Here is a 19,297-nt window from a genome sequence, read left to right as displayed (position 1 = left end):
TAATTTTTTCATAATATTTATAATTAAAATATTTGGATGCAATAATTTCAGCTGCAAGCATAGAATATTTTCCATATTACTGGAAGAGAGGCCTAAGGACTAGACCAGTTGTTTACCTTTTAAAATATATATATATATATATATTTTAGGTTTCAAGAACAGGTGATATAATCCACACCCTGTATTAGGTATTCGTGACTCTAATACATTTTATATTTTGATACTGAGAAGAGCTTAATTCAATGTTTAAAACAGCAACAACGACAAGGAGAAACTTACACTTGCTTTGTGTACTGGTCCTTGGTAGTGATTTATAGGAAACTTCACATTCCTGGGACACACTGATGTCATCTAGAGCAACGGTAGCATTTGATGACAAAACAGTAGCTTCCAAAATTAACTATAATTACAGAAAGATAAAACTGTTAAAAACACATCACAAAAGTAATGTCTTACAATCATATTTCTTTGTGTAGAGGAACCCTATTTACATCTGTCCCATTCTCCAATCTAATTTTAGAAAACTGTTCTGACCAGAACATCCTAATTTAAATTTATAAAACCATAACTGCTTTGACAGCGTCTTATGTACCTTAATGCCAAAGGTAACATTGTTTCAATTAAAGTGGTAACATTCATCACGAGTGAAGGGCTCTCTTCTCATTGGAGCCATTAAGAGTCATATGCATTTATAATGAGCTCTTTGGGGTAATCAACTGTGTGACTTACAACTCAATTTAATTGAGATATGAATTGATTTGTAATCAGTGTGCTGAAGGCAATGATTTATTTCCATATTAAAATATTTAATTATATACATTCATACAAACATAATATATATTATATACATACACAGAAACATACTCACTGTAGTAAAGCACACATCAATAACCACATACAGTGGTTGATAATATTCATATGCTGAAGCACTCAGAGACATCTATTTAATTTTAGTTTATTCTAACGCTGAATAATGACTGATATAATTTGTTTTCTTTCTTGTTAATTACTCATATTATGTTGTTCTTCCAAGAAGAAAAAAAGAGAGAGAGAGAGAGAAAGGAGGGAAAGGAAGAAGTAATTTATGCCAGGAATCTTATGAACCTGCATAGTGGACCACCAGTCCAGGACACAGACAGAAGGTACATTTCTATCCTATCAAGGAGGGTCTCCAATCTCAAGGATCATTAAATTTACTTGTGCCAGGGCTCAGAACATGCTATCTCAAAATACAACACCTTGGAGTCAGAACATGCTGTCCCAAAATATAGCACCTTGGAGTCCCTCTCTGCCTTCCCCTCTCTTTCCTTTGTGAGAGCCAGCCATAAAGGAATTATCCGGCTTACTTCTTCTCAAAATAGGTCATAAGAACCTCATTTAACTGGTGTCCTACCCTATCTATACCTGGATGAAAGAAACACTACACAGAGAGGCCCATAAAGATCTTTGCTGAGTTCTCTCCAAGTTTTTACAATGAGATCATATTCTTTCTGTCCATTTGTATTTCTTCATGATTGTCCATTCATTGTTGAACTTAAGCATAAACATAGAGAGTTTTCCCAGGTCTTCAGGCCTTTGTTTTTGAAGGCCCCTATGTCACATAAAATGTGACATATAGGGTTTCCAGCCATGTCCCTTGTGATGAGTGAGGAAACGGTATTACTCCTACACTTCGTATGATACATTCACTACACTACATCATAAATGCTGTATAAGAAATAAGTATAAGATACTAGGAGACTCAAAGAAGACACTTCATTATTTCTGCCAATAATGAGAGTTTGGGAAAAGATTTGGTGGAGAAGTAATAGTAAGCCTCCATGATACCAAATTTTGTTGGGCAAAACATTTTACCTCGAGAAACTGAGGCAGCAATCGCAGCAAAAACACAGAGATGAGAAAGTGTATGGTGTGTTTAGAAAATGTTGATGGGTGTTAACGGAGTATAAGATTTTAAGAGAACAACAAATTAATCAGATAATAGATGGAGAGGAAAATTCCATGAGTTGGTACAGCTCAATTGGAGAGAAACTAGATAGCATTTGTTAAAAAGAAAAATTGCATAGACTATAAAAATTGAGTTAATTTCTTGGCATTTATCCTAGTGAGACACTCAAAGGTATACACATGAAGGCTTGTGCAGGAATGTTTATTTCAGTGCTGGTTTTGATGACAAATGACAGGAAAGAACTTACATGTGAATGAATCAATCAATAGTGAGAAATACTATACCAGTTAAAAATAATATCTATCGCCATGTGTCATTATGGAAAGAAATTCAACATGTGTTTTGGAGTAAAAAAATTAAGTTACAGAAAAATATTATAGTATAATATTACTTAGGCTGAAAACATACAATGGTTTAGATTTCCAAGTATATGTGGTACATTTATACATATTAAGTAAATAGAAAATGGACTGGAAGTAAAAATAAACTGGTATCTAAAGATACTCAAGATAAAATCTATGGTGGGTGATGAGGGTGGTCAGCAGGGACTGTTGCTTTATTTGCAATTTTTGATATTTTAATGTGATGTACATAATAATTTTTTAAGATTCTGATTAGAGATGATTTCTGTAGAATCTTAAACTAAGAAATTTAGCCTTCATTCCAGAGGCAGAAAATAACATAGGTTTTGAAGAAGGATCTTGGTAAAATATACACAAGTATTGTACTTTAGAAATATATTGTGTTTAATACCATTAAGTGACTGTGATTCTTTTGGACAGCTTAACTTTTGAAAGAGTTTTTCTATATTCATTATTATAATACATCTTGCATTGATGTCAATTAAAATAGATGTTTAATTCTTCAGACTCATTAGACAAGCATTTGTTGACCATCATATTTGAAGGTCTGTGCTACTCAGAGAAAACTGGAGAAAAAAAAAACGACAGTTTGAGGCACTTCTCTATGCTCCTAAAGAGGTACACGCTCACATTATTTGAATGGAATGGGTGGGCCCTGGGATGAGGTGAAGTAAAATCCTGAGGTAGTCTTTAAAATGTGGTTACATTATTTTACCTGAAGGGACCCATCAGGTTCCTTTAGATATTCATATTAAAATGGAAGGATAAATCCAACTTCAAAAGCCAAATAAAAATAATATTAGGTCATCTATATTTTGCTTGCTTACTTCTACATAGTTAAATTCATAATTATACAATTAGAAATTGTAATTCTACCATTAATTAAAATCATACGAATTTTAAAATACAAGCAATTACTTCCTTCAAAAAATGTCTGTTACACCTGTAAATAATGACCATCTCATGGTTTCAAAATCACCTTGGCTGTTCCTATTTTTTATTGCTGCTTTTAACCAAACTGATATATACATATACATATATACATATATATGTATATATATGTATATATGTGTATATATGTATATATGTATGTGTATATATGTGTATATATGTATATACATAACCAAACTGATATATATACACATATATGTATATATGATATATATATATCACATATATGTGTAAATATACATATATTATATGATATATATATCACATATATGTATATATCATATATTATGATATATATCATATATATACGTATATACGTGTATATACGTATATATATGTGTATATATGGGTACATATGTATATATATAACCAAACTGATATATATATATACATATATGTATATATGATATATATATCACATATATGTGTATATATATCATATATTATGATATATTTACGTATATACACGTATATATACGTATATACGTGTATATACGTATATATACACGTATATACGTATATATACACACATACACACAGACATATATATGTGTGTGTATTTATATACACACATAGACACATATATATGTGTGTGTATATATATGTGTGTGTGTGTGTGTGTATATATATACATATATATATATATATATATATAAAAAATGTTGTGACCAATTCCCTTTCGGAACTACAGTCAGCATCAATTGGTAATCAGTAAGTGAGAAAGAGGTCACTCAGAAGAGCTGTTTCAACCACAGATGGAGGAAGAGTGAAAACCTCATTTGATAAGATTCTCAAGGTAACTGAATAATTTACATTTTAAATTGAATTAGATGACTCACTCTTCTAAAACTATTTTTTGGGATCTTGTTGATTTTTGTTTTATTCAATTATATTATTCCTTCTATGAACAAAATAATTTCTTGCTTTTAGGAACCACAAAAATTCATAAATGTTCATAATCAAGTGATTACTTTTTACAAGTGCAAAACTCAGGTACTTTTCCAGACAAATACGCAATTAACATAGAAATCTTGTTTTCAAAAAAAAATAACAGGAGCAAAAAATGAATATGAATCCAAGAGAAAATAGAGATATAGTAAGAAGGAGTAGAGAGTAGTAGGAATATATTAATTTTTGAAGAATGATGATGGTATCAATAATAAGAGCAGCAGCCACCTTTTATTTAGCACTTACTATATGCCAGTCACATTCACTTGTTTTAATCCTGTGAAGATGATGCTATTTTCGTCTTCTTTTAAGGTGAAAGAAACAGAAGATTAGAGAATAGAAGTAATTGGTTGAATATCACATGTCAAGTAAGAAAAATATGTAAGCTGAGCCATTAATGATTATACTATCCTGCATCTCTCTAATGAAATAAAGAGATAACTGGGCTTTAGTGGATGCTGCAGAATAGGGCTGTCTGGAGAAACAAGATTTCATGCAGCTCTAGATTAAGCAGGCCAAGGACACGGCAACTTTACGGAGACTCGATCACCTTTTACTTTTGCGTTATGAATCTTACCCTTCACTGAATCGTCAAATAATGTCAGGAAATTGTTATTGATTTATATCATTGACTCCGATAAAGAGAGAACATGGTATCCATCATTGTGTGAAATTTCACAAAAGGTTCATTTCAAAATGAAATCTAAAATATGATACAATTACATTTTAATGGGAAGCTCAAAGAAAGTAGAGCAACTTGAAATCAATGGACTACTCAGAAAAAGTGCCACCTTGAGATACTAAAACAGCACAACAGTTGGGGGGAAAAGAAATATTAAAAGAATCTATTTGTGTGAAAAGCTGAACATAGCAAGTGAGCAGGCCAAGTTAAAACACATTTGAAAAATACTATTAACTCTTTGACCTAAATTTTTCAAATAAACTCTCACAAGAAATAGAGGGAATATTGAAATGTCATTAATTTGCTGTTCTTACAGAGAAAACAGTAAACCTAATTCTTTGCCAGCAGGAAGAGCAAATGCCCTACCTAACTTGGGGTGCTTATTTGCTATGAAACCCAAAGCAATCTGTATTCTGTTATACTGTCTACAATTGACATCAAAAGAACCACACTGAATCAGAATTTCATGGCTAAAAGGGAACACGGAGGTCACGTGATTTGATGTCTTTCTTCTTTCCAATATTTGGACTGGATTACACTGTACTGTATAAATATGTTCAGAGCTTAGTCACGTGGAACTGAAAGCTAGACAATGACTAAGGTCACCCTTAAATGATTCAGGCTACTAATCTTAAATCCTAGCCTATATCCAAGAAGACAAACTTTAAATATTTGAATATTTAAAAAGCTAGATTAACTATTTGTAGGTAGAATATCTTTTTCATTTGTTGTCAATAAAAGAACAAAGTAGAACTGTACCTAGCTAGAATCCTCATGTATATTTTCATATCTTTAAAAATACACTCAGAGAAATCAGGTTAAAGCCAGCATAATATTAGCATCTTTTTTTTTCTGCAGAGGATAAGAAATGAGATGGAGAGAGATACAAGGAAGACAAAAGTTGCATCTTCATAAGCAAACAAACTTTAACATTATAAGCAAACAAAATGTTAACATTAGTTAATCCTGAGCTGTATTTAGGTATTTGTTTCTCTCTGTTTTAACTACTAGTTAGAAATATTTAATAGTAAATATATGCAATACTCATGGATTAAATATTACCATGTATGTATCTGTGCAAGTGTATCTATTTTTATATATTGTGTATGTATAAAATCCAGACTGATTCACAGCAGAACATCAATGCAAGTCCACAGTTCCTTATCTAAAGTCTTTGGGGCCAGATGAGTTTTGAAATGTGAATAGCTCAGAGCTGAGAATGGTAAAATAACACCGAGAGTGTTTATTACATGACACCCTCTGGGAGATTGGGGGCAGCACTGTTTAATCAAACCTATCATGAAATCAGCTGCCTAAAGGCCTCACAGTGGTTCAGGGCAGCTTGGGTTTTGCCTCTAAACTCATTTTTAAAAAGCTTATTGCTTTCCAAACTTAATTTTCTAAATTGCTGATTGGATATTATAGGGCTGTCATGGGCTTCTTGAGAGTGAAATGTGAGGGGATGTTTTTTTCTTATTTTTCTTTTACTCATCTGTAGTTTCCAAAATAAATGTGTGCTGTAGCCAACTCATAGGCAGATTAAGTGGGGAGGCACAGAGGAAAAGTCTTAGCTTCTCTGGGGTGAATTCAATGTGGCCGAGGCCTCGAAAGAACTCAGCATTGAGGCTGATTGGAGAGAAAAAGCAACACAAGGTGCTGAGCCACCAGCAGGGGGATGAAGGGAGAGGGAGGAGCAGGGCTGGGTTAGAAACCCTCACACATCCATTGCAGCCAAATCACAGAATCTAACCAAACCACTGCCCATCTACAAACTAGTTAATATGCCCCCAGATAATAAGGGATAGTCTCCATTTGCACTGCAAAGCAAAACCATTACTATATCCAAAAAGGAGAACATTAAAGAGAAAACAAAAATTGCATTCACTGAAACTCTTCAGTAATGCTGATGGGTCCATGAGAGCTTCCAGCTGTAGACAGAAATGGCATGTGTTTCAACTCATATTTCTAAATTACTTACTGCTAGAAAGGACATTCTATTTTCTTCTCAATATGTCAATTAATGACAAACTCTGAACGATCTTCTTGGTGAGTTTCATTCTAATTCAAAGCAAACAGAATGAAAACAATTTTCTATAGAATATAAATGCAGGAGGCAAAAGATCAAATTGTTCTGATTTCATTGCCCTGCTCCTTGCAATGGAGATTGACACCAAAATGATTCCATGACCAGCCTTTGTGTCAAATGCTTCCCAATTAAGAGCTGCTAGTATTCATGATGTCTTTGTCCATTAAATAGGAGAATAGAATAAATTGATCTTTGAGAAGGGACGTTGGGGACCTTCACTGAGTAAAGAAGCCTTTAATGATCAAGCCTAGAGTTCTGATCAAGCGGGAATTCCCTTTATAAAACAGAGAACACTAAGATTTATTGAGTGTCTACTATTTCCAGACAATATCCAAGGAATAACTACAGCAATAAAAACAGCTGAATTCTGTGTTTGTGCCAGATTTGCTTCCATGTGCTTTACAAGTATACACCATATAATCCTCACAATAACTGTATAAAGTAGAGAACAGTAATTGATTACAGTTGATGCTTATGCCCTAGTCTTCCTGCTTTCATGGGGAGGTGGTTCACTGTAGTAACATTGCTGTTACTTACCCCTCACTCGTGGGAGGAGGAAGATTTACCTGACTGTGAAGTTAGAAGAGTAACCTGGGGGAGCTCGATTCATCCTCTTCTCCCATTCAACAACCACTATTGGGAGCCAGCCTGTCCTCAGGAGGCATGCACACTGATATTATCTCTGGCTAAAGGTAAGAGACTTCGCCTAGAGTATGAGCTCTATATTTCTCCAGCACAGTCAATTGTCCTCTGGGTAATTCTATTTATTCTAAGATCAAGCATTATTTTAAATAAGTGACTCTACATTCTAAAGCCATCTGCTCCAAAATATGTATTCTCTACCTGTTTAACCTCTATATTTATCTCAATTTGTTCAGAAATGAGGATGAGATGACCTTAAATCCCCAACTATTATCCTCACACCCCACTAATGAAAGAGGCATAGACGGCTTCAGTAACTTCCCTATAATCATACACTTTTTTGTTTTTGTTTTTTTAAGATGGAGTCTCACTCTGTTGCCCAGGCTGCAGTGCAGTGGCGCCATGTCGGCTCACTGCAACTTCCACCTCCCAAGTTCAAGTGCTTCTCCTGCCTCAGCCTCCAGAGTAGCTGGGACTACAAGCACGTGCCACCATGCCCGGCTAATTTTTTGTATTTTTTGTAGAGTTGGGGTTTCACCGTGTTACTCAGGATGGTCTCGATCTCCTGATCTTGTGATCCACCTGCCTCAGCCTCCCAAAGCGCTGGGATTACAGGCATGAGCCACCACCCCCAACCCTTTAACTTGAACCCAAGTTTCCAGAGCCCATGTTCATGGCTGCCATTTTAGCTATATTATCTTTAATATTCAGACTCCCCTGGAGTATTGCTTTTATCATCACTGGTTTTCACACATTAGGAAATTTGATGCACAAAGACAATATTTACACAGTCACTTAGCAACCAATGAGCAGAGCAGAGACTAAAACTCAGACCACTGACTCCAAAACAGGGTGCTTTCAACCATATTCCACTCCATCCAATCTAGTTTCCAAAATAGCTCTTTTCAAATGTCATCCAGAAGACTTATATACAGGAAGGTAGAAATTAGAACACCCATTTGACAAGATACAATTGCCTTCTTTTATTATTATATTTTATTAATACATAGTAGTTGTACACATTTATGGGGTAAATGTGATATTTTGATACATGCATATAATGTGTCACTATCAAATAAAGGTAATTAGGATAGCATCTCCTCACACACTTCTCATTTCTTTGTGTTGGGAACGCTCCAAATCTTATCCCCTAAATATTTTGAAATACACAATAACTTGTTATAATTGCCCTACTGTGCTATCAAACACTACAGCTTATTTCTTCTATCTAACTAACTACATTTTTTAACCATTAACAAACCTCCCTTCCTAACCTCCTCCTCCCCACCTTTCTCAGCCTCTAGTAACCACCATTCTCCTCTCTACCTCCATGAGATCAACTTTTTAGTTCCCACACGAGTGAGAACCTGCCATATTTGTCCTTCTGTGCCTGGCTTATTTCACTTTGTATAATGTCCTCCAGTTCCCAAAGGTGGATAACATTCTCAACGTTACCAGGCGGCAGAAAGTGAGGCAATAGGATTAAAATATTACAGCCCACGTCAGACTTTTTTTCACTACATCATATAATCCAATGTCTTCACTTAGAAATGATTTTAAGTTACTCTTCTCTCTGCCATCTTATTCATTTCTTATCTCCATTTTTGCCACTATTCTACACATGTCTTAAGTGCATAGTCAAAACAACCTCTCTACTCATCACAGATCATGTGTTTGATCTCTGAATGTGTTTGCTTCATTAATGTTGAATAAATTCATGAGCTGCGTGTGTTATTTTGTTATCTGAAAGGATTAGCATTAAATAAGTGTCTTCTGTTGCATTGTATTAATTTCATATGTGCTTACCTGAAAAGGTATGAGCTATGTGTGTTATATTGTTATCTGAAAGGATTAGCATTAAATAAGTGTCTTCTGTTGAGTTGTATTAATTTCGTATGTGCTTACCTGAAAAGGTAGAGTAGATTCTCCCGCTTCTGCAATGAGATCAATTTTTGCGTGGCTCCACTGAGATTCGGAGAATCTGATTATTTTGCCTTGCTTTTGCAAGTTTCCATCTAGAGACGTTCTTGTAAAAACTGAGAGATTTGAATGTTGAGACAAATGATACCAAAACTGCACCTGTTGAAAACATGTTTTCAATGATATAAATATTCCATTGACCTGTCTCTGGTAGTTTTTCCTATAATTTGAAATATTCCTGACCTCAGGTGATCTGCCTGCCTCGGCCTCCCAAAGTGCTGGGATTACAGGCATGAAACACCATCTCTACTAATAATACAAAAAAATTAGCCGGGTGTGGTAGTGCATGCGTGTAATCCCAGCTATTCGGAAGGCTGAGGTAGAAGAATCGCTTGAACCCAGAAGGCGGGGATGTTGCAGTGAGCTGAGATCACGCCATTGCACTCCAGCCTGGGCAACAAGAGCGAGACTCCATCTCAAAAAAAAAAACAAAACAAAACAACAACAACAAACAACAACAACAAAACAACAAAAAATATATATATATATATATTCCAAACAAATTCTGTGTTAAATATAATCTTCTCAATTCTCCTTTCCCCCAGATGTGTAACCCAGTCATGGGCAGTACCACTGTTTCCATGGAAGTTTCCAGAGTCCTTCTCTCTGGCTTCTTACAAATATGAGAGGTACACGTTGAGACTCAACGTTACAAAATCAAGTATTACTATACAAACTTGATGTTTCAAACAAGAAAAACTTTCCTTAAAAATTATTTTCTTAGGTTAATTTTAAAAACTGTAATTAATACTTTATATCAATTTAGTCTCTGTGGTAGCATTAACAAATAACGGGGAAGCTCACAGGATACTGTTCATCAATAATTGAGCCAAGTAAGACAACATTCTTTGAGGGTAGGGAGGCTTAATCATTTCACTTCCTATTCACCATCAATAATGACACAATCTAAAGGTTTGATGGCTTAACTACATAGTGAAGAGAATAGAGAGGATTATGCCAGGTGCTGATGGCTGTAGCCCTAACATGAAATTGCGTACTGTTATTGATTCAACCAATATTTACTGACCACTTTCTAAGTACCTGGAGCTGTGTGAGGCAAAAATTAATTCCCTCAATGTTGTCTGGATGATTCATTCTGTAAAATATGCCCACAAAACCTCCATTAAAACAAGTTCAGGTACGCTGCAGTCAAATTTTTTTGCTTCTTCTCATTATCATATAACAGGTCCTAAGGCTGTATGTTTTAAAGAAAAACCCAACATTTAAAGATGAGGTCCCACAAAAGTGGAATACTTCTCTTTAGATTCAGTGACATTTTTTCAGGTTCATTATATTTTAAATTCTTTTTTAAAAATGTTTTCCCATTCATCATTGTGCTTTTATACTGATACATGGACAGATACTAGTGTATATATAGGCAAGCCATGTATTTCACTGTTGGGACCCAATTCCAGTGATGAATGTTGACCAAAAAAAATGTTTTAAATGCTTTTTTTAAAAAAATTGTTCATTTTAAAACACCAAGCATCTACTTGGTACACATTTTTATCAATGTCTACTTAATTGTGACCACCTGATTTAAAAATTCTGATTGTTTATTTCATTTCAGATTTTATTACTGTGCTTACCTTAATTCACACCTTGACAGGTGAGTTAGAAACAAAAATAATAGAAATGTTTAATTAAATTCCATGGAAAGAGAGGATTCATATTTCTCAACTGTGATTACATTTTAGATCCCTGCTGTAAGTTTCACTATGTCCCAAGCTTGTAAATATGCAAAACAGAGCTTTAAACCTAGTTGTACAAGAGATGTGCATGTCCCATCAGAATTTTGAGCTGTCAAACTGTCACTCAGTACATCACCAGTGTGAAGTTATTTTAATAGTGTATTAAGTATAAATGCCAACGGGATCCATAGTCAATGGGATAAGAGCTCAGAACTTATATTTAATTTACTTTTTTTATAGAATTTGCATTATGCAGACTTAAATTCTTAAGTTATTAAATACCAAGGAATGTTCCATTATCTTTTGAATTTTTGAGGGTGAAATCACTGAACAAAAGTTATTGATACAGCCCACAAATTTTTTTAATTCATTGTTTTTCCTTTTTACTTTTATTTTAGGTTCGGGGTACATGTGAAGATTTGTTACATAGGCAAACACGTGTCACGGGGACTTGTACAGATTATTTCATCACCCAGGTACTAAGCATTGTACTCAATAGTTACCTTTTCTGCTCCTCTCCCTCCTCCACCCTCCCCCCTAAAGTAGACCCCCATGTCTGTTGTTTCCTTCTTTGTGTTCATTGTTTTTATTATTTAGCTCCCAACTTGTAAGTGAGAACATGCGGTATTTGGTTTCCTTTTCCTGTGTTAGTTTGCTAAGGATAATGGCCTCCAGCTCCATCCATGTTCCCACAAAAGACATGATCTTGTTCTTTTTTTATGGCTGCATATTCCGCAGTACATATGTACCACTCTTTCTTTATCCAATCTGTCATTGATGGGCATCTAGGTTGATTCCATATCCTTGCTATTGTAAATAGCGCTGCAATAACCATTCACATACATGTGAATGTATCTTTATGATAGAATGATGTCTTTTTTTTTTTTTTTTTTTTTTTTTTTTTTTTTTTTTTTTTTACACAGGGTTTCACTCCAGTTGTTCAGGCTGGAGTGCAGTGGCATGATCACGGCTCACTGCAGCCTCAAACTCCTGAGCTCAGGTAATTCTCCCACCTCAGCCTTCTCAGTAATTGGGACTACAGGCTTGCACCACCACACCCAGCTAATTTTTTTTTAAATTTTTAGTAGAGATGAGGGTTTCACCATGTTACCCAGACTGGTCTTAAACTCCTGGACTCAAGCACTCCACCCACCTCAGCTGCCCAAAGTACTGGGATTACAGGCGTGAGCCACTGCACCTGACCTACAGTAGAAAAATTTCTAGTACTGTAGGTATATGTACCCAGTAATGGGATTGCTGGGTGGAATAGCAGCTCTGCTTTTAGCTCTTTGCGGAGTTGCCATACTGCTTTCTGCAATGGTTGAACTAATCTACACTCCTATCAACAGTGTATAAGCATACTTTTTTCTCCACAACCTTGCCGGCATGTTATTTTTTGACATTTTAATAATGGCCATTCTGACTGGTGTGAGATGATATCTCATTGTGGTTTTGATTTGAATTTCTCTAATGATCAATTTTAAGTTATTGATACAAGCTGTGACTTCACATAAGTAGTAACCAAGTATGGAAACTCTGTGCCTCTCAACCTGGTACATGCCAGTAGCAGAACACTAAACTTTAAACTCCAAATCATGAAACGTGTCATAAATTCCTCACAGAACTTATTATAGTAATTTGTATTTTCTAAGTATTCAGTTAATTGCATTAAAAAAAGAAGAAAGAAAAGAGAAGACTGTCAGTAAATGCTTATAAACATTCAGAAATATATATAGAGAAAGTAACAGAGAGAGAGAGAGAGGAAAGAGAGGAAGAAAGATAATCTATTCTATGTCAAAAAAATGTATAAGGCATTACAGGTCCTTAGGGACCTTTGAGTCCTTTGGAGGAAGAGTGGCAAAAGAAAATGAACATTTAATTATAATGAGCATAACTACAAAATTGTGAAAATAGTGTGGCTGTTAAATTTAAATTAATTAAAATTAAACAAAGTGAAAAATTCATTTTCTCAGTTATGGTTTTGTTTTTGTTGTTGTTGTTGTTCTTGAGACAGAGTTTCACTCTGTTGCCCAGGCTGGAGTGCAGTGGCGTGATCACGGCTCACTGCAGCCTCCACTTCCTGGGTTCACTTCCTGCCTCAGCCTCCAGAGTAGCTGGGACTACAGGCACGTGCCACCACACCCAGCTAATTTTTGTATTTTTAGTAGCGATGGGGTTTTACCATGTTGGCCAGGATGATCTCGATCTCCTGACCTTGTGATCCGCCTGCCTCAGCCTCCCAAAGTGCTGGGATTACAGGCCAGAGCCACTGCGCCCGGCCTCTCAGTTGTTTTAAATGCTCAATAGCTCTATGTAGCTAGTAGCTACTATACTTAACATAGGGAATATTGTCCATCATCCCAGAATGTTGCATGAAACAGGTCTGCAAAGCATGTAAGTGAAAATTACACCAAACATTCAAATTTTATTTACTACTTGATCATTTTTAAAGGAAATGTTCTTGATGCATGCCTGCTTCATTCAAAACAAGTTAAGTAAAATGTTAATAAAAAGGGCTTGCTTTTATTTTTATTGGGTCTCCACTAAGGCAGATTTTATATATAGTATGACTATTCAAGACTTTGAATCACTGCATTCAAGAGAATTTCATGTGGTTAAAGAAGTTTCCAACAAACAGTTCTTTCTGAATATTGAAGATAAAAATGGAAGCTCCAATTATTTCATTTTTAATTGTATCCTTATGATTTTAAATTATTTCTATTTTTAAAAAATATATATGTATACATTAAATCATATATTTTACTACCAAAGGAAAGAACATCTGGTGATTTACACCAGTTACTGCATATGGATGAGTACCTAAGCTGGAGAGGGGGTGATAGTCTAAGTTCCATTGGCTCTCGTGTCTGTACAGTGCCTCTGGGACCTTGGGCTCTCTGATACTTCAGTCTGGGACACCCAAGATCATGATTCAGAGGTTCAAAATGAATTCTTCCTTATTTTTCTGTTTTCTTTCTTTCTTTTTTCTTTAATTTTGATCATCTCCTGTTGAAACCCTCCTCTTCAAATTTTCTGCCAATTTTCTCAACTTCCCTATGGACTTTGTTCTAATTCCTTCTCAATCTCAGAGCTCCTTGGTCAGATCTTCATGGCCATTCTCGATTTTACTCCAAACCCTCAGCCACCTCTGCCTTCTCTGCTTCACATTAGACCCTTTATGCCTTCCTCAGTCTGCTTATTGCCACACTTGCTGCACCTTTATAAGATCTAGAATACGAAGATACAGAAGGACAAGAATAGCCAAAAAAGCAAAATAAATAAATGGGAGAAAAGAAAAAAAAAAAGCTAAGATATCTATAGCTCCTCAAAATTCAGCTGGGAGTAAGTATATATTGAAAGAGGGGATCATTCATCACATACATAAACACACAGACACACACACACATCCCTCACCATTACCATAGTGATTTTTATGGCTCCTAGTCAGTTATGCTTTTTCCTGGGCATTCTTTTCCTGAACAAGCTTATGTTGAGGTTTAGAATCTTCAATAAAACAGAATCTGTTTTTCCCGTTTAAATGATTAATCTTTATGTGCTTTGATATACAGATTGGAGAGAGCACCTGCTCGCCCTTTCCTCTGTAGACTGTTGCTTCCTCTAGAATCCATCAGCTATTCTAACATTGATCTTTGGATTAAACACAATGACCAGGGAATAGAGCACAACTGCACCATTGCAGGACATGATCCAAAATTACTTTTTTTCTAAATTGTTCTTTGACTCCAGTTCATTGTCCTACTTTGGGGACACTGTAAGACATGGCCTTTTAAAACTCTTTGAGAGAGATTTGTAGAGTGTTATTATTATACTGGACTCACCCTCTTGTAGTTTGCAGCATTTTACACTGAATTGCTGTCAGTATCCCCCACTAAACAACATTTTGTTAGAGCAAGCATGTGTTTAGGTTGTTGTCATTATATTCCCTGCATCGAGGACTGTGATTAACACACAGTAGATAAGCAATATATATGTGTTGAATCGTAGGTATAATGTTTACTTTGGTAATATAGCAAGCACTCGGGAGAAGTCTCAGAAGAACTATTTTCAGTTTTGTTTATTTCTCTTTACTTCCCTGAATCTGAACCACATGTGGCCCTCTCTGCATTGGCAGACTCAAATGTGTAGGCTGGCCCTCATAAACTTTACTTTGGGATCCAACCTATCTCTGGTTTCAACTACCTTTGTCCTGACTTTCTCATTCATATTTGTAAAACAATCTATGAATTATCTTTTACTGAAGGAATATTAATGGACTTGCAAAACAAGTTGGAGAATTAAAAACAAAAGAAAGATCAATAGATGAACATACAAACTAACTTTGAAAGCAAAAGCTTCATATTATCCATCTTCCTGTATTTAATTGTGAAGTCCTAAAAGTAAGAGATTATGTTACTTACACAGTAACTCAAATATGAAAACTCAGAAAATATTAGTACCCACATTAATCCCCTTCATACTTTACATTTCCTAGTTAATTGTAAACAGTAACAGCATTTCAACAGCAGTAAGATAGAATAGCTTCGGGCTCCCTCGTGTTCTGTTTGTCCTATCTTGTATTTCAAAGAAAAATGCCAATTTTCCACTAGTGGCTGAAAGGACTTTTGAAGCATAAATTAAAGTCCGCATCTTGAACAATGATTAGCTGCAAGAACAATTGTCCATGCTGATGGCATGTGTTGGCCACATATAAAGTACAAGGTAATCCATGCAAAATGGCCCTAAAATCATGCTGTTAGAAATGGCAACTCACGAGAAAGCTCAAGTTGCTTTAAATTCCTTTCAAAAAAAGAAAAAATTCTTAACTGTATTAGTCTGCTAGGATTATGTAGGAAAAAAAAAACCATATAATTTCAGAAAACGAAGGCTTTAATCATATCAAAGTACCCCACACTGGTTATCTCACTGCTTGACTCTACTACCTTATAATGAAGAACATTGGTTCCATGAAAGCACTATTATTAATACGTTCCAATTCAGAGGATTGGCTAGATTTTCCAGTTACCCAAGAAGGTAAGAATTTGTTTTGTTTGCTTATTCTGTAACTTTTATGTAAGAAAATATCGACCGGGTGCGGTGGCTCACGCCTGTAATCCCAGCACTTTGGGAGGCCAAGGCGGGTGAATCACGAGGTCAGGAGATCGAGACCATCCTGGCTAACATGGTGAAACCCCGACTCTACTAAAAATACAAAAAATTAGCCAGGAGTGGTGGTGGGCACTTGTAGTCCCAGCTACTCAGGAGGCTGAGGCAGGAGCTTGCAGTGAGCCCAGATTGCGCCACTGCACTCCAGCCTGGGCGACAGAGTGAGACTCTGTCTCAGGAAAAAAAGAAAGAAGAAAGAAAGAAAAAGAAAATGTCACATATTGCCACAAACTTATTTAAAAAATTCATATTATAGTCTTAGAAAAATCCTGAGAACCTTAGCTATGTGTATCTCAGACTATCAATAACATTCTCCTACAGTCTACTCCTACTTCCTAAACTGGAAAGCATTACAAGGTAACTCAAATATCCTTCCTGCTAACTCAAAGACTCCTAAAATTCAAGCACATAGAGAAAAGCGTGAAAAACAAATATCTATTCTGGCAGTCTGCAGTGGCGCCTTGAAACAGTCTCAGTTTTTCAAAAACCAAGGCAAACCATTAAGTCAGTATCCATAGCCTTTAGAGATCGAAGCCTTGGTTTTGAGATAAACTACCAAGCACCCAAAATGTCCATGACAGCATTTTCACTGAGACCCCACCTAAATAACACCCCAACCCCAACTAAGTTACCAATTTAAGCAAAAATTAAGTGTCCTCAAGTGGAAACAATGATAAACTGAAACTCAATCCCAGTGACCACAAATCAATGGCTATCGGGAAGCATACAATGATGGGAAAGGTAGATTACATTTTAAAATCATATACATGCATATGATTTCTCAGTGACTCTAGGTGAGTCATAGGAATTTCTAATACACTCTTAATATCTTCAAATTTCTGTAAAGCAGGCAGAATTAACACATCATATTCCTTTACATTCAATTTTTTCTATATATCTAACATTTGTGATCTCATCACTTTAATGTATGACCTTGAATTAAATCTAAGTTAGCTTGTACTTTCAAAGAAGAAGTGCTTCTGGAGTTTCCCCTCAAAAAAAAAAAAAAAAACACTCTATATCTATCTTTCTCTTTTTCTGTCTATCTTATAGGATTTAATTAAAATAAAGAGGTGGGAATGGGTAAAAGGCATTTGGATAAAATGGAAATGGAGACCAGGCATTTGCTTTAATTCTTATTCTCACAAAGAAATGGGAAGAAAAAAAAAACAAAAGAAAGGAAAAGAAAGTATCTTTAGGACTTTAAAAGAAAGTATCTATGGACACCACTATTAAGAACTCAGGGCACTCCCACTTAGACTTATACCAAACTGAAAGTATAATTAGGTTTATACCTCGGAATAATATGTCATTTATCACCAGGAATGCCCAAGTAAACTGCTCTAACACTACACTTACAGGCAATGAATTTACTGTGTGGCACTATTGATCTCTTCATTATTTTCTGATAAGTAAAGACGACAAAATTAGCTGAAATCCTAAGGGCCGAGAGGCATGTTGGAGCTCTCAAAAGGACTGAAAATAAGACAAGCTGAATACAGACCTCTGATTTAGGTGTTACTTTTATGGAAAGCAAAGGAATTATGTTTACTGAATTAACATTATATTTGGTACATATATACCAATGTTTGGTACAAACATTGTTTACCTACTATGTACCAAATATTTTGCCAGGTGCTTTATTTAATCACATTTTAATCCTTGACATTATTCCATATAATCGTGTATGCTTCCAATGTAAACGCTGACATTTAATCCATACAATCATGTATGTTTCTGGTGTAGACACTGAGTCTCAAAAGGAATATACAATTTGTCTGAGCCACAGTTAGAAAGTGGCAAAAGAGACTTGAACCAAGTCTAACTAGTCCAACCTCTCTAATATGCTGCTGAAATAAAATGGGTATTTCACTCCTTAGTTTGTGTTTGCCTGGCACCAGAGGACTCATTTAAAAAACTCAAATTTCAGTAAATATAATCATTTCCATTTGTCTTTCTTTCAACAAACACTTATTTAACTGACTTTATTTTTCTCAATGTATATTGTTGGCCAAAAATTTTGGCAACGCGTATCCACAGCTTTAGATTATTGAAATGACTGTGTGAAAAGAATATAAAATAACAGAAAGCTTTAATAGCCCTCAAAAGGATGGTGCCAGTTATGTGTTACAAATGGTCTTCTAGAAGGACATAGCATTTTGTGTTGAAATAGCGCACGTAAATCTCTTAATTCATTATTAAAGTGCTAGTAAAACATGGTGGGCATTTACTAGCAGAGTAACCCAAGCTCAGTGATTTACAACCACAGAATGGCCAGTGGAAATTCAGAACAGTTGATTACCTGACATGGGGTAGAGGCAGTGAGCAATTTTGTAAGAACAGGACTTCCAAGCTTGGCCACCCCGGGGGAGCGCTGTGCCTCCAAATAAATAAACGATCCTGCAAAAACAAAGGGAAAGTCATACGGATGCAAGTTCTCTTACACACTTAGCTGTTCTTTGCTCCACAATCTTATCCTTGCACATGCTAAACTATCAACTAGATAAAGAAAAGTACATTTTTGACATATTTACTATTATGGTTTGTAGATAACAAATAGCATTTATACCGGTATAACATTAAATACCTAAAATAACATTTAATCAATTAAAACAAGCTCTTGATCCAAATCACCTAAACAAACATTTCTGTTGGCTTCATTTATGTCATAGAGTTTGACATCAAATTAAATGAAGCTTCTAAGCTGACAATTAGATATTCAACACGCCCTTATGAAATACCCAAAAGAGCTTTATTTTTTAGTTTCTTCACAAAGTACCGAAGGATATGAGCTTATGGAATGAATTTTAGTTTCTCCCGGGTCTTACGTGTTTGACATTGTTG

The 19,297-nt window shown here is 35.3% G+C and overlaps 1 long non-coding RNA gene across 1 annotated transcript; it reads right to left on the bottom strand.

Moving 5' to 3' along the window:
* Positions 1 to 314: 314 nt before the first annotated feature.
* On the bottom strand, positions 315 to 19,175 carry LOC129395040 (uncharacterized). Its single transcript, XR_010111746.1, has 3 exons — positions 18,756 to 19,175; positions 9,525 to 9,698; positions 315 to 400 (listed from the first exon to the last, which is right to left on the bottom strand). It is a non-coding gene; the product is annotated as an uncharacterized LOC129395040 (long non-coding RNA).
* Positions 19,176 to 19,297: the final 122 nt, after the last annotated feature.

This window comes from Pan paniscus, chromosome 23 (genome assembly GCF_029289425.2).
Source record: "Pan paniscus chromosome 23, NHGRI_mPanPan1-v2.0_pri, whole genome shotgun sequence".
Lineage (NCBI taxonomy): Eukaryota > Metazoa > Chordata > Mammalia > Primates > Hominidae > Pan > Pan paniscus.
The sequence above is the reverse complement of the archived record's forward strand: the minus strand, read 5'-3'. Positions and strand labels throughout refer to the sequence as shown.